Source organism: Giraffa tippelskirchi, chromosome 1, assembly GCF_054371585.1.
Source record: "Giraffa tippelskirchi isolate mGirTip1 chromosome 1, T2T-mGirTip1v1.2.pri, whole genome shotgun sequence".
In the NCBI taxonomy this organism is placed as follows: domain Eukaryota; kingdom Metazoa; phylum Chordata; class Mammalia; order Artiodactyla; family Giraffidae; genus Giraffa; species Giraffa tippelskirchi.
The window spans coordinates 167061817-167082781 of NC_137275.1; the positions used below are offsets into that span (position 1 = coordinate 167061817).

Consider the following 20965-nt stretch of genomic DNA (forward strand, 5'->3'; position numbering starts at 1 on the left):
GGGCTTTCCATTTCTCAAAACTATGTCCTCACTGTTGTACCCCAAGGGTCTTATAGGGTTTGGAATACACAGGCTTTCGATTTATACTTCTTGACTTATTGAGCAAATGAACAAACGAATGAATGAACTCGATCCTCTAACGAGAAGAAAAAAAAAATTCTTAGGCCTTTTCAATGACCTAAATTTGTCAAAGAGTTTTGGGCTTTTCCTAATTTACTTTCTGTTTCATTTAATAAAATGAGATGGAACTTAAGAGGAAAGTAAAGACTAGAAGAATTAAGCCATAGACCAAAGCAGAGCAAAAAAGTTCCAGCCTGCATATTTGAATAGTGTAAGTGAAAATGTGTCTCCTTGTCACCCTGTACAGTCATCTCAGAAATCAGTTTCACGCCACTCCCTTAGTGGGTGAGTTTGGATATATTTGTTTCAGGCAGATGTTCCTGGCCTGTGTAAGGTGAGCTACAATCAGATGCTGATGGTTCAGAGAACGGAATACAACGGTAAATGCAGGCCACCGTCATCTAAGTCTTGTGAGCCAGAGAGAATTTCTTCAGGCTGATGACTTTTAAAAAAAATGTTTTCATTTATTTATTTTAATTTATTTATTTTAATTGGAGGCTAATTACTTTACAATATTGTGGTGGTTTTTGCCATACCTTCACATGAATCAGCCATGGGTGTACATGTGTTCCCCATCCTGAACACCCCTTCCACCTCCCTCCCCATCCCATCCTTCAGGGTCATCCCAGGGCACCGGCCCTGAGCACCCTGTCTCAGGCATTGAACCTAGACTGGCAATCTGTTTCACATATGATAATATGCATGTTTCAATGCTATTCTCTCAAATCATCCCACCCTCGCCTTCTCCCACCAAGTCCAAAAGTCTGTTCTTTACATCTGTGTCTCTTTTGCTGTCTTGCATATAGGGTCATCGTTACCATCTTTCAGGCTGATGACTTTTAGGAGCTACCTTCAGAGTTTGCCTGTTATTTTAAGTATGTTATTAAAAATAACTAATAGGCAGAGCACAGAGGATTTCTAGAGCAGTGAAACTATTCCGTATGATACTATGGTGGTGGATACATGTTAAACATTTGTTCAAATTCATAGAATGTACAAAACCAAGAGTGAACCCTAATGTAAACTATGTAGCTTAGGTGATGATGATATGTGGATGCGGATTCATCAGTTGTTACAAGTGTCCCATTCTGGTGGGTGACACTGACAATGAGGAGGGTTACGTGTGTGGGGGTAGAGGATACATGGAAATCTCTGTACCTTCCTTCCAATTTTTCTATGAACCTAAAACTGCTCAAAAAATTGTCTATTAAAAACTATCTGCTAAAAAGATAAATAATGCAAAAGATACCCCTCTTCCCCATCCTAATTGAAAAAAAAAAAAGTGACTAGGAAGGTTATGAGCAGGGGAAAAAAAGTGAGATATCCTTAAAGTTTTAAGGTACTATTCTAAAACCGATACTTTAGTACCCTTTACTATAATAAAATTCCCATGCACTCTACTCAAATTTTCGTATATTGCAGGACAAAGGAAGTGTTTTTTCCCCCTACACTGGGATATTATAATTATTAATATGGCAGCTAAAATATCTTGTTTTCTTTAGATATTATCTATTAGTATGAAAAATATAATAAATTAGGCTTTGTTACTTTGTGTTATCCCCCCAATATTCACTGGGGACAGATAGAGATGCTTCAAGCAACTGAAAAAATTTTAAGTTTTTCCTTTTTCAATAAGCTCATCAAGTTATTATTAATTTTTAGCTCTATGTGGGAAAATGTAATGAGCTTTCAATTAGAATATTTCCATTTAACTTGCAAATGGAAGATACTACCTCCATCCTACTATCTGCTATTATTATAAACACAGCTTTGAGTTTGAACAATCCAATGCTGATTAGAGGTTTTCAGCATTAAGCATCGGTCTCATTTCTAAAGTTTAACAAATAACACAATACATAATTCTCTGGCACGTCCAGTCCTTTTATGTCAGGCAGCTGAAGCTCTCTCTACTCACATGACAAGCAAACAGAAAGCATACTATAATCAACTGAGCAGGCTATGATTAACTCCGCTCAGAGCTGTCTCCAAACTCCCTATACACTCCATAGTGGTTCTTAGCCAAAAATATAGCAAGGCATATTTCTCTAAGGAAGAGATCACCAATTAAGAGCACCTGATGTTTCTTATTAAGAGTAAGCTACGGGAGTTGGTGATGGATAGGAAAGCCTGGTATGCTGTAGTCTATGGGGGTCACAAAAAGTTGGACACTTTACAGACTGAGCGACTGAACTGAACTGATGTTTCTTATTTTTTAAGTTATTATGAATTGAACTAGCACAGGGTCTAGCCACAACCGTCCCTCGTGTATTATTTTCAGTTGCTTCTGCCACACAAAGCCAATCATTTATGAGGTGCTGGCCTTTATAATGTGGCTGGGACCATTATGGTAATTAATTAATTGAGCAATAATGCAGACAGCCCATTCCCATTATCCTGAAGTGGGACACATTTCAGTCACATCTGCGAAATCTGTAGATGCAGCAATTATTTCCATGTTTCTTGAGTGTCTTCAGATAGTCAACCAACATTAATAATGTGCTTGAAAATATGAAGTCACAGCTGGTAGCTCTGAACTCAGGGCATCTTCACAAGGTTGGCTACTTGCTCTCTTCATTGACAGGACATGTTTAAGTTGCAAATAGTAGGAATTGAGCAGCATTTCAGCTGTCTTCCCATGACAGACATTATCAACCATTTGGTGCCCCCTTAAACCCAAAGTTCTAAGTGAGTTAACAGTATGCAAAGCCTTTAGACCACTCCAGTGACAAGACTAGAATTCTATCTGACTCCAGAATCAACTCCAAACTACTTTGCTCTAATATCAGTAATTTATTTCTTATCCCAAGCAAGATTGTCTTGTGGCTAACATGTTCCCCCTCTGGGAAAACTATATCAGATGGGTTAATAAAGTGGCTAAGAATGAAGAGGCTTATTTCTCAAGGAGAATCTGTCCAGGAGAGTCACTCTAACCACTCACCCCCCATCTTGCAAAAGATTTAGAAAGTTAATATGTCTAGAGCATAACTAGATTAACTGAATTTCAAAACTTTAAATAATTTCTGGTGGTGCAGATGCTGCGTGCCTTGCCACAGATGCCCCTTCCAGGACTGAAGGGGCCGTTTCTGGGAAGGATGTCAACTGACAGTCTACAGGGCTGTTTTGCCCAATGTCACATCCCTCCCTTGGGCAGCCAGGGTCCAATGATTGGTTCATGCTTCCTCTTCCCAAATAAGAAAACTCTGAACCATTCCAGCTTCAGTGCTCCTTGTGGGGTCCACTAGACTTCATCATAGCACTAATACTTTCCCTTTCTAATCCTACTCCTTCTTGTTTCTTTCCTTCCACAGGATTTGATCCTTAGAGTACTCCCTAATTAACAATTTACATACTAATTTCCACCTCATAGTCCACTTCCTGAAGAATCAACATGCAATATCTGACTTTCCCTTTTCCTTACCTTATACATACCATTGCTTTCCTGCAACTGGAATTAGCCAGTGGAGAATGTGTTAATCATATATATGTATGATTTGCACATGGAATTTCTTTTTTTTTTTTAATTTATTTTTATTTATATATTTATTTGGCTGTGCTGGGTCTTAGTTGTGGCATGTGGGATCTAGTTCCCAGCCCAGGAATTGAACCTGAGACCCCTGCATTGGGAGTATGTAGTCCTAGCCACTGGTCCACCAGGGAAGTCCCTGCACATGGAATTTCTGAGGGTATAGATCTTGCCTACTTTACAGTCTATATTCACTGAAAATCAAATATAGTTACAATTTAGTAAATGTTAACTGAACAGCTAACAGTAAGAATGAAGTGGCTGGGCCAAAGCGGGAACAACACTCAGCTGTGGATGTGTTTGGTGGTGAAAGTAAAGTCCGATGCTGTAAAGAACAGTGTTGCACAGGAACCTGGAATCTTAGGTCCATGAATCAAGGTAAATTGGACATGATTAAGCAGAAGATGGCAAAAGTGAACATCAACACCTTAGGAATCAGTGAACTAAAAAGGACAAGAATAGGCAAATTTAGTTCAGATGACCATTATATCTACTACTGTGGGCAAGAATCCTTTAGAAGAAATGGGGTAGTCTTTATAGTCAACAAGACAGTCCAAAATTCAGTACTTGGGTTCAATCTCAAAAATGACAGAATGATCTCGATTCATTTCCAAGGTAAACCGTTCAACATTCCCCAACCACCAATGCTGAAGAAGCAGAAATTGACGGGTTCTATGCCTGGCATGCTGCGATTCATGGGGTTGCAAAGAGTCGGACGCGACTGAACTGAACTGAACTGATGAAGACCTCAAGACCTTCTAGAACTAACACCAAAAAAAGAAAGATGCCCTTTTCATCACAAGGGATTGGAATGCAAAAGTAGGAAGTCAAGAGATACCCAGAATAACAGGCAGATTTGGTCTTGAAGTACAAAATAAAGCAGGGCAAAGGCCAACACAGTTTTGTCGAGAGAAAACGCTGATCACAGCAAACACTCTTTTCCAGCAAACCAAGAGATGACTCTACACATGGGCATCACCAGATGGTCAATATCGAAATCAGACTGATTATGTTCTTTGCAGCCAAAGATGGAGAAGCTCTATAAAGTCAGCAAAAACAAGACCTGGAGCTGACTGTAGCCCAGACCATGAACTCCTTATTGCAAAATTCAGGCTTAAGTTGAAGAAAGTAGGGAAAACCACTAGGGCATTCAGGTATAACCTAAGTCAAATCCCTATGGTTATACAGTAGAGGTAACAAATAGATTCAAGGGATTAGATCTGGTAGACAGAGTGCCTAAAGAACTATGGACAGAGGATAATACCATTGTATAGGAGGCAAAGACCAAAACCATACCAAAGAAAAAGAAATGCAAAAAGGCAAAGTGGTTGTCTGACGAGGTTTTACAAATAGCTGAGGAAAGAAGAGAAGTGAAAGGCAAGGAAGAAAGGGAAAGATATACCAACTGAATGCAGTGTTCCATAGAATAGCAAGGAGAGATAAGGTCTTCTTAAATGAACAATGCAAAGAAATAGAGGAAAACAATAGAATGGGAAAGACTAGAGGTCTCTTCAAGAAAACTGTACATATCAAGGGACATTTCAGGCAAGTATGGGCATGAAGAAGAACAGAAATGGTAAGGACCTAACAGAAGCAGAAGAGTTTAAGAAGAGGTGGCAAGACTACATAGAACTATACAAAAAAAGTCTTGGTCTTTAAGGCAATGCAGGGATAGGTTCGAGATAGTGGAATAGAAGGACGTGTGCTCATCTCCTGTGAGAGCATGAAAACCCAACTAGCTGTTGAACAGCATCGACAGGAAGATGCTGGAACTCAACCAAAAAAGATACTCCATGTCCAAAGAAGAAGCTGCAGTGAGACGGTAGGAGAGGTACAAACAGGAAAAAATCAAGTCCCACACCCACCAGGTAGGTCACCCACGAACTGGAGAACAACACCACCAAAGAAGTTCTCCCACTGTTGTGAAGGTTCTGAACTTCATGTTAGGCTTTCCAGCCTGGATATCTGGCAAAGGGACTGGGAACCTCCAGGGAACCTGCCTTTGAAGGCGAGCAGGATTTGGTTGCAGGACTTCCACAGGACTGGGGTAACCAGAGACTCCATTCTTGGAAGGCACAAACAAAATCTTGTGTGCACCAAGATCCAAGGGAAAAGAGCAGTGACCCCATAGGGGACTGAACCAGACCTGCTATTATTGGATCGTCTTCTGTGGAGGTGTGGGGCAGCAGTGGCTTGTCGTGGGGATGGGGCCCTGGCAACAGCAGTCCTGGAAGGTGCCCCTTGGCATAAGTCCTCTTGGAGGTTACCATTAACCCTACCATAGAGCTTGTAGACCCCAGGGCTGGGTCACCTCAGGCAAAACAACTAACAGGGAGGGAGTGCAACCCCACCCATCAGCAGATAGTTGTATTAAAGTTTTATAGAGTTTGGCCCTGCCCTCTAGAGCAAGAACAAGTTTTTCCCACCACCAGCCCCTCCCATCAGGAAACTCACACAAGCTCTAAGTCTCATCCACCAGAGAGCTGACAGAAGAAGCAAGAAGAACCACAATCCCACTAGCTAGAACAAAAACCATGTTACAGAAAGTTTATCAGAATGAAAAAGCAGAAAGTTTTGTCCTAGTTGAAGGGACAAGCTAAAACCTCAGAAAAACAACTAACTGAAGTGGAGATAGGCAAACTTCCAGAAAAATAATTCAGAATAATGATAGCAAAGATGATTCAGGATCTTGGAAACAGAATGAAGAAGATGCAAGAAATGTTTACCAAAGACCTAGAAGAACTAAAGAACAAACAGAGATGAACAATAACTAGAAGGAATCAATAACAGAACAACTGAGGCAGAAGAATGGATAAGTGACCTGGAGAACAGAATGGTAGAAATCACTGCCACAGACCAGAATGTAGAAAAAAGAGTGAAAAAATGAAGACAGACTAAGAGACCTCTGGGACAACATTAAATGCACTAACATTCACATTATAGGGGTCCCAGAAGGAGAAAATAGAGAGTGGGACCTGAGAAAATATTTGAAGAGAAATACTTCCTAACATGGGAAAGGAACTAGCCAACCAAGTCCAGGAAGCACAGAGAGTCCTAGGCAGGAGAAACCCAAGGAGGAACGCACTGAGACATACAGTAATCAGAAAGATGAAAATTAAAGACAAAGATAAAATACTAAAAGCAACAAAGGGAAAACCCACAAATGACCTACAAGGGAACTCCCATAATGTTATTAGCTGATTTCTCAATAGAAACTCTACAAGTCAGAAGGGAATGGCACAATATATTTAAAGTGAGGGAAAGGAAGAACCTACAACCAAGAATAATCTACCCAGAAAGACTCTCATTCAAATTTGATGGAGAAATCAAAAGCTTTCCAGCCAAGCAAAAGTAAGAGACTTCGACACCAACAAACCAGCTTTACAATAAATGCTAAAGGAACTTCTCTAGGCAGGAAACACAAGAGAAGGAAAAGACCTACAGAAAAATAAATCCAAAACAATTATGAAAATGGTAATAGAATCATGAAAGTTAAAGTCACTCAGTCGTGTCTGACCCTTTGCATTCCCATGGACTATACAGTCCACGGAATTCTCCAGGCCAGAATACTGGAGTGGGTAGCCTTTCCCTTCTCCAGGGGATCTCCCCAACCCAAGGATAGAACCCAAGTCTCCCACATTATAGGCAGATTCTTTACCAGCTGAGCCACAAGGGAAGCCCAAGAATACTACATATCAATAATCACTTTAAATGTAAATGGATTAAATGCACCAACCAAAAGACAGACTGGTGAAGCAGATGAAAACATATGCATGTATGCCCTTCCACTTACCACGTCACTTTACTTAATGCCTCAAACTGTATATATTTTACATTGTTAGGGTAATCTCTTTTCATTATTCCATTACAAATATTTTCTAATTTTCCCTGTTATGGCTTCTTAGATACACCCATCATTTCATAGTGGACATTTAATTATGAAATACATGGGATTTTTAAAACTATCTTTGATATTAATTTCTCATTGAGATATTAATTTCTCACTTAAATGTTTTCTTCTCTCAAATAACCTTTTTTTCCCCAGTCTTCTAACTTTATTGAGGCTTTCAATGGCTAAGTTAAAGATCTCTCTTGGTAAATGTCACATTGCACTTGAAAATATATGGGTTATTTTCAAGTATCTTCTGATACTGATTCCTAACATAATTCCACAGTGACAATAAAACAGATTATATACAATTTCAATGCCTTAATTTTTGCACCTTGTTTTGTGTCCCTGGAAATGTTCCAGTGTCTCCTAGTTTACAGTCTATGGAAATTGAATAGAATTTGTTGTGTGAAAATTGTATAAATCTTAGTTATGTTAATTATGTTGAATTGGTTCATAGTGCTCTTCAGGGCTACTATATCTTAAATCCTTCTACTTCTCTGTATATTCATTCTATTAATTTTTGAGAGTTTGATATTGAAACTCCAACTAAAAATCTTAATTTATCTACTTAAAAAGTATCATAATATATACTGGAACTATATGTAATCTTGTTCTATATTTTCCAAGTCTCCTGTAAATGTGTTACCATACTTTCATAATTGAAAAAAAAAAGTCTTAACAGCCCAGATAACCATGATGGACTGGTCACTTACCTAGAGCTGGACATCCTGGATTGTGAAGTCAAGTGGGCCTTAGGAAGCATTACTATGAACAAAGCTAGCAGAGGTGGTGGAATTCCAGCTCAGCTGTTTAAAATTCTAAAAAACGATGTCAAAGTGCTGCACACAATATGCCAGCAAATATGGAAAATACAGCAGTGGTCACAGGACTGGAAAAGATTAGCTTTCATTCCAAACCAAAAGAAGGTCAATGCCAAAGAATGTTCAAACTACCATTCAATCGGGCTCATTTCACATGCTAGTAAGTTTTTGCTTAAAATCCTTAAAGCTAGGCTTCAGCACTACATGAACTTCCAGATGTACAAGCTGGGTTTAGAAAAGGCAGAGAAACTAGAGATCAAATTACCAACATTTGTTGGATCATGGAAAAAGGAACAGAGTTCTAGAAAAACTTCTGCTTCATTGACTACAGAAAAGCCTTTGACTGTGTGGATCACAACAAACTGGAAAATTCTTAAAGAGACAGGAATACCAGACCACCTTACCTGCCTCCCAAGAAACCTGTATATAGTTCAAGAAGCAACAGTTAGAACTGGACAAGAAACAACTGACTGGTTCAAAATTGGGAATGGAGTATGTCAAGGCTGTATATTGTCACCCTGCTTTATTTAACTGATACACAGAGTACATCATGCAAAATGCTGGGCTGGATGAATCACAAGCAGGAATCAAGATTGACAGGAGAAATATCAACAACATCAGATATGCAGATGATACCACCCTAATGACACAAAGTGAAGAGGAACTAAAGAGCCTCTTGATGAAGGTGAAAGAAGAGAGTGAAAAAGCCGGCTTGAAACTCAACATTAAAAACTAAGATCAGGGCATCTGGGCCCATCACTTTACAACAAATAGAAGGAGAAAACATGGAAGCAGTGACAGATTATTTTCTTGGGCTCCAAAATCACAGACAGTGACTGCAGCCATGAAATTAAAAGACACTTGCTCCTTGGAAAAAAGGCTGACAAACCTAGGCAGTGTAATAAAAAGCAGAGATGTCACTTTGCTGACAAAAGTCCGTATAGTCAAAGCTATGGTCTTTTCAGTAATCATGTATGGATGTGAGAGTTGGACCACAAAGAAGGCTGAGCACCAAAGAATCAATACTTTTGGATTGTGGTGCTGGAGAAGATTCTTCAGAGTCCCTTAGACAGCAAGGAGATCAAGTCAATCAATCTGAAAGGAAATCAACCTCAAATATTCTTTGAAGGACTCATGTTGAAGGAAATCAACCCCAAATATTCTTTGAAGGACTCATTCTTGAAGGACTCACTTTGGCCACCTGATGCAAGGAGCCAATGGGAATCTTTCCAGTGAGAAAGACTGAGAGCAGAAGGAGAAGGGGGTAATAGAGGATAAGATAGTTGGATAGCATCACTGACTCAATGGACATGTATTTGAGCAAACTCCTGGAGATAGTGGACAGAGGAGCCTGGCGTGCTACAGTCCATAGCATTGCAAAGAGTAGGACACGACTTAGCAACAACAACTGAACAGAAGAAGCTTCAGGGTAGGCTGGGGTAGTAAATATTATTACTCACATTAAGTGGTAAACATTTGATTTGGGGCTAACTAGTATTTTCAGGGGATTCTAAGTTAAATTCATTTGGAGCAGCATTATGCACAAGCAGCTACATTATAAACACTGGGAAGTGCTGCATATTGATTTCCTTTGGGAATTGGGGTTTGGGGTTGGGGAGGGGCTTTCCTGGTGGCTCAGCTGGGGTTGGGGAAACTGATTTTTTGCAAAGTGAATAGTTTAAAGTTCTTTATTTTGAGAAATATTTGGAAAATGTCTTCCCATTATCTTTTAATTCTACACACAGAATTGTATTTGTTGGCCTTCTGGGTTCCTGTTTGATGAATGCAAAGTTAGAATTAGTTGAGAAAATTCTTACTAGCAAGTAATGTTATTGTCAGTCTTAGGAATAATATAAGTCATAGTTAGCTGGGATCCTCTTGCCCCTTCAGTTCTAGAGGAGATAGGCTCAACCCTCTACCCCATGTGGAAAGTCCAAGGCATTCCTCAACAATTCTATGAATTTCTGGAGGGCTTATATTCTCACTGTCAGCTCTGACTCCAAGTTACTTTCTGTTGAATTTGTTGAGTTTAAAGTTGATCTTTTCATCACCTCTTGTTTTCCTTATTTGTACCATGTCAGTACAATACAGAACCAGTCCTCCTTTCCCCCTCCCTCCCTCTTGAGCGTGCATGCTCAGTCTCTAAGTCATGTCCAGTCATGTCTGACTCTTTGTGATCCCATGGACTGCACCCCACCAGGCTCCTCTGTCCGTGGAATTTTCCAGGCAAGAATTCTGGAGTTGCCATTTCCTTCTTCAGGGAATCTTCCCAACCCAGGGATCAAACCTGCTTCTCCTGCATTGGCAAGTAGATTCTTTACCACTGAATCCTGGGAAGTCTCCCCACTTCCCACCACACACACATACATAATATTACAATCCACACAAGGCATTCTTGTATGTAGTCAACTTTACTAGAGTTTTGAAAAGATGAAAATCACACTGCAAAAGCATGCATATGATATCATCCTTGTTTTTTAAAAATAAGTCTTTCATTCTTTTCAGCAACAATTGTCACTCTAGCCACCCTCTCTTCATTCCCCCCTCCCTGGGTGCCCATGCTCTTTAAAAGAAGGAAAAAAAAAATCCCGTCATTTAGGTCATTTTGACTGCAAGTGGCAAAAAAACCCAGTTCAAAGCGGTTTACGCAAGAGAATCTGTTGAGTCTTTTTAATAAAGACCAGAACTAGATCTTATTTCCGGCACCTCTAGATGCAGGAGCTCTGCCCTGCCTGTAGATCAGCTTTCCTTCTTTCAGTCTGTTGACTCCATTCTCCCTGATGCTGATTTCCTCTCAAATATCGTTTGCTCACGGTGGCAAGATCATTGTACTAACTTTTCACATCTTGCAGCATTCAACACCAACTGAAATGTTGAGCCTGCCTCAATACCAAAAATTTCAGCAGTCTCACTGCATTGCATTGGCAGGAGTGAGTCACATGTCCATCCTTCTGCTTATCACTGTGGGTATGGGAATGCAGCATTCAGTTCAGTTACTCAGTTGTGTCCAACTCTTTGCAACCCCATGCCCATGGACTGCAGCACGCCAGGCTTCCCTGTCCATCACCAACTCTTGGAGCTTACTCAAATTCATGTCCACTGAGTTGGTGATGCCATCCAACCATCTCATCCTCTGTCATCCCCTTCTCCTCCTACCTTCTATCTTTCCCAGCATCACGGTCTTTTCCAATGAGTCAGTTCTTCGCATCAGGTGGTCAGAGTATTGGAGTTTCAGCTTCAGTCCTTCCAATGAATATTCAGGACTCACTTCCTTCAGGGTGGACTGGTTGGATCTCCTTGCAGTCCAAGGGACTCTCAAGAGTCTTCTCCAACACCACAGTTTAAAAGCATCAATTCTTCAGTGCTCAGCTTTCTTTATAGTCCAACTCTCACATCCATACATGACTCCTGGAAAAACCATAGCTTTGACTAGACAGACCTTTGTTGGCAAAGTAATGTCTCTGCTGTTTAATATGCTATCTAGGTTGGTCATAACTTTTCTTCCAAGGAGCAAGCATCTTTTAATTTCATGGCTGCAGTCACCATCTGCATTTTGGAGCACCAAAAAATAAAGTCTCTCACTGTTTCCATTGTTTCCTCATCTATTTGCCATGAAGTGATGGGACCAGATGCCATGATCTTAGTTTTCTGAATGTTGAGTTTTAAGCCAACTTTTTCACTCTCCTCTTTCACTTTCATCAAAAGGCTCTTTAGTTCTTCGCTTTCTGCCATAAGGGTGGTGTCATCTGCATATCTGAGGTTATTGATATTTCTCCTGGCAATCTGCAGCATACTTATTGGCTTAAGCCTAGTTGCCATTATTCAACCCAGGAGCTCCAGGGGTGGGATTACTCTGATGAACCACACAGAAGGAATGACCGGCTCCTTAAAAGGAAACTAGCTATGAGAACCATGGAATAGTGAAATGTCACAGAGCAACAGCCAAAAACATCAAGATCCAGTAAACGCTTGACCCACCCCCATAGTCAGCTCAGGGCATCCCTTTGAATATGCCTCCCTGAAGTTTTAAAATAATTGCCTTTCCAATTAAGTCTGTAGACAAAAGCCATCTTCCTACCCATTGATGGCTTAGAGTGGGAAAATTCAGTTTTACAGATACTGTAAAACAGGCCGACAGGTGCTAGAAATGTTCTATATCTTGATGGTAGTTAATTTACATGGATGTGTACAAATGTAAAAATTCATCAAGATGTTCACGTGAGATCTGTGTATTTTACCATATACTTGTTATTACACTTCAGTTAATACTATTTTTTTAATTTTTTCAAGATGACCAACAAATGTCCAGTGTGAGTTGCAGTGCAATAATCAAGCCACTTATCTTTGGTCTGCCTTTACACGAAGCCTTATTCACCCAGAGGTGAAGACATAGCTTAGCTGAGGTTACCAGAATAGAAAATCTAAATATGGATTTGGACTCAGGTCTTAGTTGGAATTAATACAGTTGTGTCTGCCTGGAGTCTCTTTTGGGACTTCTATATCCCTCAGAAATTCAGTATATTTATAAACATGTAGAGGCTGAAGATAACCCAAAAGATAATGTCTAAAATTAGGACTTCTAAATATTTTCCTAAATTACTCAGGTGAACATATTCAAGGCAGAAAAACAGTTTGCCTTCTATCAAAAATAGTTAATCAAAATCATTAGGTTTCAGTGAAATGACCACATCAGATTTTCCCTAAGAGCAGGTTATAATGGACTTTGAATCCTGTACTAGCTATATGACCTCAAGCAAGTCACATGATTGTGCCTGAGCTTCAGTTTCACATCTATAAAACAATAAGTGATGTTCCTCTCTTCCAAGGCTGCTCTGAGAAAGAGAGATGGCATGCATAAAAGGTTGTCATTAAATGATCAAGTCTCATTATTATTCTGATCCCCTCTGCCTATTGCTTTTGATAGGATTAGTTCAGTTCAGTCATGTCTGATTCTTTGTGACCCCATGGATTGTAGCACGCCAGGCTTCCCTGTCCATCACCAACTCTTGGAGCTTGCTCAAACTCATGTCCATTGCCATCCAACTATCTCATCCTCTGTCATCCCCTTCTTCTCCTGCCTTCAATCCTTCCCAGCATCAGGCTCTTTTCCAATGAGTCAGTTCTTCACATCAGGTGGCCAAAGTATTGGAGTTTCAGCTTCAGCATCAGTCCTTCCAATGAATATTTGATAGGAATAATGGCATTTTTTCCAGTGACTTTTGAACTTACCTTCTTAGAATGGATTTTTCCTTCATAATTACTTCTAAGATTAAGTGATTTCAGGGTTTAATTTAACAACCCCTTCCATTTTGCCAATATATTGGAACACCTTGCTTGAATTTCATCTTACATTTTTCTGATGCTGTATCTATGTGGCTTATCTTTCTAGATTTTCTGAAGTTCAATTCTAATTCATTCTGCCTATAATATTATTCCTTTTGGGATAATAATTCCTTTTGATGGTCCAGTGGCTAAGAATCTGTGCTCCCAATACAGGGGATGTGGGTTTGATCCCTGGTCAGGGGAACTAGATCCCACATGCCACAACTAAGTGTTTGCATGCCACAACTAAAGATCCTGTGTGCTACAACTAAGACCCAGCACAGCCAAATAAATAAATTACATAATAAATATTTTAAAAATAAAAAATATTATTCCTTTTGAAACTTCATTATCAACTGTGGCAACCTCAATAAGGACACAGTGTCTTGACTTCTCTTCATCTGTTTCAATTACTGTATACTTCTTTAACTGCACAAAAAAGATGAATAAGAAATAATTGTCGGTAAGGAGAAAGTGGCAATTTTCTTTTGAAAGGTGAGATTATTCTTACATAAAGAAAAGCTAACTGTTTATCATAAGCTTCTTGAGAGAGTTATGAGAGAGAAGATTTAATGAGAGTTGTAAGAATATTTTGCAGGTTAGTTCAGTACCTTAGGTCTAGCAAGAAGAAAGTGTAATTTTACGTACTTATATTTTTATCTAGTCCTTCTACCAGTTTGCTATCATATTCTTCCTTTTACATGTGTTGAAGCTAACGTTAAACTTGTCCAAGGTCACATGGTAAGTTACATGGAAGAGACATATTTGGTTAGCTGCTGTTGAGTTGCCAAGTCATGTCTGACTCTTTGCAACCCCATGGACGGTAGCCCACCCGGCTCCTCTGTGCATGGGATTCTCCAGGCAAGAATACTGGAGTGGGTTGCCATTTCCTTCTCCAGGGGATGTTCCCAACCCAGGTCTCCTGCATTGGCAGGCAGATTCTTTACCACTGCGCCACCTGGAAATCCTATATTTGGATAGAGATGCATCTAAAGTTAATGCTTGTGCTTTTGCCAAAAGATATTCTTCAGAGGCCCTTATCTGGTAGAGTTTGGTGGATCTCTTATCTCAGCTAAAGATAAAAGATAAACTTTGGAAATAGAATAGTGATTTGCTTCTGTACATTTACATGGCTTCTGTACAGATTTCATATATTTCCTTTAACTAGACTGTAAATCAGGAAGGAAGAAACAAAGGAAGAAAACAAAGGAAGAAAAATGATCACTTTTCTCTGCTTCTACTGAGGATTGCTTAAGAGGAATAACAATTTATAAAAGGCCAGTATTAGATTGCTTCAAAAGGAACTTCTATTACTTATAAAGACGATATCCTAGAAAGAGGGTTACTCAGTGTAAGAATGGACTACCAAGCAATTAATAGAATTGCCTTAATGAAAATCACAGTGTCTAAGATCTAAAATCAATAATTGCCACCATCTAGGACCGTAAGAACCTGGATTCAAAAGCCTTTTGGAAAACTATGATTTTTATAATGTAATTACTTGTTAACATTAATTTCAGTATAAAGTTGAAAAATTTAAGAAGATCATCTCAGTGTGTCCTCATGGGGACACATCTGTGTTATAGTTAGTACAAACACAAATGGCCAGAATGACACAGTTACCAACATTTAAACATGCTAACATGAACATGACTAATATCATTGACATGTTGTGATATATTCAGATATTTGTTTATTAAATTAGCATATTGCTAGGAAAAATGCATAAGTAAAAGTAGGTAACAGTACCTTCCCCTTCCATCCTTCTCCATTCTTTGGGAAAAGCAAACATTGTTATTCACTATAAAGTCAAAGATGATCCTTTTTCTAGATTCAGAGGCCCTGGAAAGTGTTACTGGGTCAGGGAGTGACTCAGATTTACAGTCCAAACAAGTTCCTACTGTGAGTGGCTGTGTACATCGCAGCTTTACCATCCCTGCTGCTGAATCACAGCCGCTACTATTGCATCTCTGGGATTTTTTTTTTTCCTGCTTCTCATCTGTGGTTCCCCAGATTCATTGCTCAAGATTAACAAAATATAACACACAAAGATCAAAGTTCAGCTTTGAAATATAAAAGCATTACGTCCAAATATTACAAACAAGATCAGCAATAAATCATGTTGGAAAGAGGCAAAATGTCATGAACACAAGACAAAAGATTATAAACCACAATTCACAGCATGGAGCCCCACCATCCTAAGAGAAGTAACAAAAAAGCAACAATAAGAGTAAAGGCAATGACAACAGGTAACATAGGTCAGGGATCTGAGGTTTATAAGTAAAATGGCAAAATATCCAGAGGAAAAGGCAAAGGGGGAAAGGTCACAAGCCCAGACAGACTAACTAGGTATCATTGTAATGCTGACTTGCTCGTTTATTGTTTTTCATCTTGGAAATGCAACGCTTATAATACTAGACTTTGGTTGGTTGGTTGGTTTTCAAAGGTCACTCTAGGAAGTGTGATATCAGTTATTTATAGGACCCTAAGAATAAAATCTCATGTGTTCAGTTAAAGATGCTCCTAACATCTTAAAGGAAAAACACTGAAAATCTTAAAGTAGGAAGAGTAAACTTACATTGAGTTCTTATGGTATCACGTGGCAATGTGGCATCATCCAGTCTTCTCTCAATACATGGTAGCAAATCACTGACACAAAAAGAACACTGATTTACTGTAAGTTAGAGAGAAGCCACAACTACAAATCTAATCAGATTTCTAGGTCAAGTACAAAGTTAATAATGGTTTCAAACTACTAACAACAGTATATCATATTTTTCTTGTGATGAAACATAATTACAATGTATTAATATTTACAAGTCACACTGAGGCTCTCAGATGAAGTGAAGTGATAAGTAAATAAATACTACCTGAATAATTACACAATTAATGCCTCTGAAATTATGGATTGTAAATTTGAAAACCCTAGTTGCTTCATAGGACCCAGGCCTATAGACAATATTGGAAGTGATGCTGAAATCAACTGCTCTCTTACCAAAGAAGAAAATAAAATTCCAATCTACCTAACTTGTTATGTACCACAGGAGAAATTCTGAATACATTATCAGTTCAGGATAGTTGATATAAGGACACAGATAAGTAAATAGCCTGATCTTTTTCTATTATGTGTTCATATGCAGGCAGTGCATAAAAATAACTTTTACATATCTTAAAATATTTGATGGCCACTATAGTGAGAAATACATGTGGGATAACTTATTCTTTGAATCATATTCAGATGAGATGTAAATATTAAGTATTGCACATATTCAAATGTGATTATGGAAAACTTGATTTTTGTAAATTTTCTTTTTAACAGTATTTTAATCTTTTATAGATAGGAAGGAAAATGGGGAGCAGGAAATCACACTTTTAGTTAAATCTTTTTAACTCACAGATTGGGAAACTCAAGATTCCAGATCATTTTGGAAGTTTAAAGAAAGCAAGAATCTAGTTTGCTAAATAATACAAGGCATTTGGAGATATGAAAAGCTAACCTCCCCCCACCACCCCATTCAAAAACTCTCTATAGAGACTCATCTGTAACAATTAGAAACAGGGAAAATTTTATTTTTTCTCATTTGATTGCTTTAAAATGACTTATGGTAAAATACCCCAAAATTGCACTGGAATCAAAGGGTTTTTCTTTGTAGTTCATCACAAAAATTACTGAACAGGTATTTTCTAAACCCAAAAGAGCTTTGATTCCAGGCCCAAATCACATACTAAGAAATTTAGCTTTATTTTATTGGCTTCTTTATATTCTTGCATATTTTCTGAATTTCCTTCCATGGACATATATCACTTTCATAATCAGGAGAAAATCACATAAAGAAGTTTAGTTTATATCCAAAACTTGCTCATGATCAATAAAAATGAGAGGATAAGCTGGAGAGTATGGTGTAAGTTCTGGTGTTGGCCAAAAAGTTCATTTAGGTTTTTCTGTAAGCTCTTAGGCAAAAATCTGAACAAACTTTTGGCCAACCCAACATAAGTTCCACCATGTGAGTCTGTGTTTGGCTTTAATGATTTCTTATGTTAAGTAGCAAACATTCTGGATGATGTAAACAGACAATATTACTTCTTCCTCCCTTACTGATGAGCACTGAAGCATGTGAACACTTACATAATTTTCTTTAGCATGGAGGTTAAAAAATAAATTATCCAGCAGCTTTACAAACAATGTGAAGGCTGCATTAAATAAATCTGAAGCTCTGGACAGCGTTAAGCCATCTGAGATTCTTGCTAGGAGGAGACTCTCAGGCCTATCAAAGCGAGCAAGAATGAACTTCTCAACTGAAAATTATTATTTTAGGGAGTGTAAAGAGAAGCAACACATTCTCATAAAAATTTGGAGAGATCAAAGCAGAAGGAGGCTGAAGATTTACCAACAGCTCTGATACTTACAAGCTCTGTGACCCTGGACCATTTACTTAACCTCTCTGAGTCTCTGTTTCCACTTATAAAATGATAATAATAGGACCTCTTTGAAGTGTTACTGAAAGGATTAAACTAGGTAAAATGCTTAAGACACTTATCAGGACATGGAAAATGTGCAAATGAATGTTAATTCTTGTAGAAACCAGTTTGGTCTTCTCCACCATATATAATGGTATGTATACACACACACACACACACACACACACACACATATATATATGATGGTATAATAATTAAAAGCAGAATTTGAATGTTTTAAAATATTATTACTACACAGTAGACTAGATTGGACCACCAAGTTCCCTTACCTTCATGCTAAGAGTACTATTGGGTTCAGGGTCTCCTGCATTGCAGGCAGATTCTTTACCAATTGAGCTATCAGGGAAGCCCTTAGAATCTTCAACAGTCCCTAAAACGACACCACCTGAGTAGCTGCTCACCCTAGAGGTGGCAAGTAGAAATTCCCCATGCCAAGTTGGAGAAAGCTTTTTGCTTGTGTTTAAGGTTCTAGAGGAGAAGGCAATGGCACCCCACTCCGGTACTCTTGCCTGGAAAATCCCATGGATGGAGGAGCCTGGTAGGCTGCAGTCCATGGGGTCGCAAGAGTCGGACATGACTGAGCGACTTCACTTTCACTTTTCCCTTTCATGCATTGGAGAAGGAAATGGCAACCCACTCCAGTGTTCTTGCCTGGAGAATCCCAGGGACGGAGGAGCCTGGTGGGCTGCCATCTATGGGGTCACCCAGAGTCGGACACGACTGAAGTGACTTAGCAGCAGCAAGGTTCTAGAGATGTTTCTAGAGAGAAAATGATGTTTCATTGGAGGATAAGAATGTGCTTATAATATTAATGGTAAACCATTCCCCAATATACACTTAGAGTGAGAAAACTGCTAACAACTTGTCCCATGTTAATTTTTCCTGACCACCCCATACTGCAGATACTGTTTTAATCTCAGGAGAAAACTAGGGCTCAGAGAGGTTAAGAGACTTGCTCATTGTTACACAACAAGTAAACAGTAGCCTAGGCACTCCAGTGTTTAATTTGAAGTGGGAACATCCTTCTGTTTGAGAAAAAAACAGGTTAGGCTCACCCTTTAAATAAACGATGATGGTAGGGAGGACACCACAGAGAAGGAGAAGAACAAGGAGGAAAAATGCAGTCATCAGTTTCTTTCCCTGGAGGACAGAGCCAGCCACAGTTGCCCCAGAAGCAAAGCCAGAGATGGCAGACGCTGGGGTGGAAGGACAATCTTCCAGGGAATCTAAGGAGAAGGTGTGCTCTCCAAAGGTGTTTGCCGTGGTACTGTTCCCCTCCTCCACCACCCACTAACCTCTTTGTCTTGGGGAAATGAAACAGCTTTGGTTTGCAAGCCGTCGCCAGGGAGTGGAGCAAGACTTTGTGCTATAAACAAGAGCAAGTGCCAGAGCCCCCGGCCAGCCTCCAAGGCCAGCCTGCCAAAGGAACCTGGCGTTGTGACAGCAAGGGCCAGGCAGCACGGCCAGTGGTCACCCAGGAGCCACTCTAGGCAGAACAACCACCCCCGCCCTCCTCAAGCTCACCTCTGGGAAGGGTGAGGTCCCTCTGAAAAGTGAGTTGTGTAGGCTCTTGAAATTCTTCTGGCTTGTGAGTTTCAGGAACGCCTGCGAGTAAATCAAATCACGTGTACGCGCACGCGCAAGCCTGTGTGGGCGTGCCCTTGTGTACCTGCCCGTGCGTGCTTGTGCACAGATGCCGCTAGTTTTCCAGAGATAAGGTTTAGAGCTTTTAGCAGATTCCCAGGAACTCATGAGTCTCACGGGAAAAACCACGTTCAGGAGAAGAACATACCCTGATGGTCCAGAAAAGAACACTGAGCTTACCACTTTTATCTCTGGAGCAACTGAGTCCAGGCTGTCAGCCCACTTTCCTCTTACAAAACCCTAAGGCACTTAAAAGAGACCACAGGGGAAAAAAATAACTCAACCCCTTTTCTAATCTAAACCTAATCCTCCTTAAACCTCTCCTGACCCGGACTACCAGGAATCGTGCCAGTGCCAAATGATACGATGTTTATTCAGCTTAGGTCTTAGCTTGCCGCTCCTGAGCCACAAAATCAAAGGGGAATGTTCCAGCCACCACCTGCTGATGAATGGGTAAACAAGGGCCAGTCAAGAAAGAGGAGACCCAGTGTTTGAGGACAATGCCTTTGTGTAGTTCTGGCTCAAATAAGGGCACAGCTCCTAAGGAACAGGCTTGAGACATGCACAAATGCCCTGCCAAGTAGTTCAGGAGCCTGGGGACAGCTGTTGCTCATGATCCCTCTGCCCCTTGCTGCCCCGCAAACCACAATAGAGGGCCAAGGACACTGTGCCCCCTCTCCCAGAAGAAGCTGGCCAAGTTACAGTTTGTGAACCAGTTACATTTATGTTGGAAGAGCATTTTCCACATTATTCTCTGAGAAGCCTCAGCTCTGTAAGAGCAATGTGGAGCTCAGATGAGTGACCTGACCTCCATTTTACCAGAGCAGCGGTTTTGATCTGTTTTAAATCTAGAGGAATCTGCATGAGATTTGGGGAGGGGGGTAGGGAGTTCTGTTGCTAAAAACTGAATACTTGAAAAACATTCTTGTAGAATCAGATTTGGCACATCTTTACACGTGAAGGGTTTAAATAAGTCTTATAGATCCGGAGATTCATCAAGCTGGTTTTATTCTCTATTTTCTCTTCTTTCCTTCTCTGAACAAATGTCTCCTTAAAACTTAAAATGTCTCATCAGATCAGCATCATTCTCTCAGGAATAAGAACCCCGAGAAGGGCAGCTGACATTTATTCTGGGCCTGTTGTGTGTCATATGACATGCTAGGA

The 20965-nt window shown here is 39.8% G+C and overlaps 1 long non-coding RNA gene across 4 annotated transcripts in view; it reads right to left on the bottom strand.

The window, feature by feature from the left end:
- Positions 1 to 19770, bottom strand: part of LOC145511796 (uncharacterized) — a 136805-nt gene extending 117035 nt beyond the window's left edge. For 3 of the 4 annotated variants that reach the window (XR_014058196.1, XR_014058186.1, XR_014058202.1), the window contains exons 1-2: positions 19682 to 19770; positions 16257 to 16327 (exon numbers count right to left, since the gene is read on the bottom strand). This is a non-coding gene — a long non-coding RNA (uncharacterized LOC145511796). Of the gene's footprint in view, positions 1 to 16256; positions 16328 to 19212; positions 19460 to 19681 lie in introns of those variants that run through there. The other variant, XR_014058192.1, reaches the window with a different exon arrangement.
- Positions 19771 to 20965: the final 1195 nt, after the last annotated feature.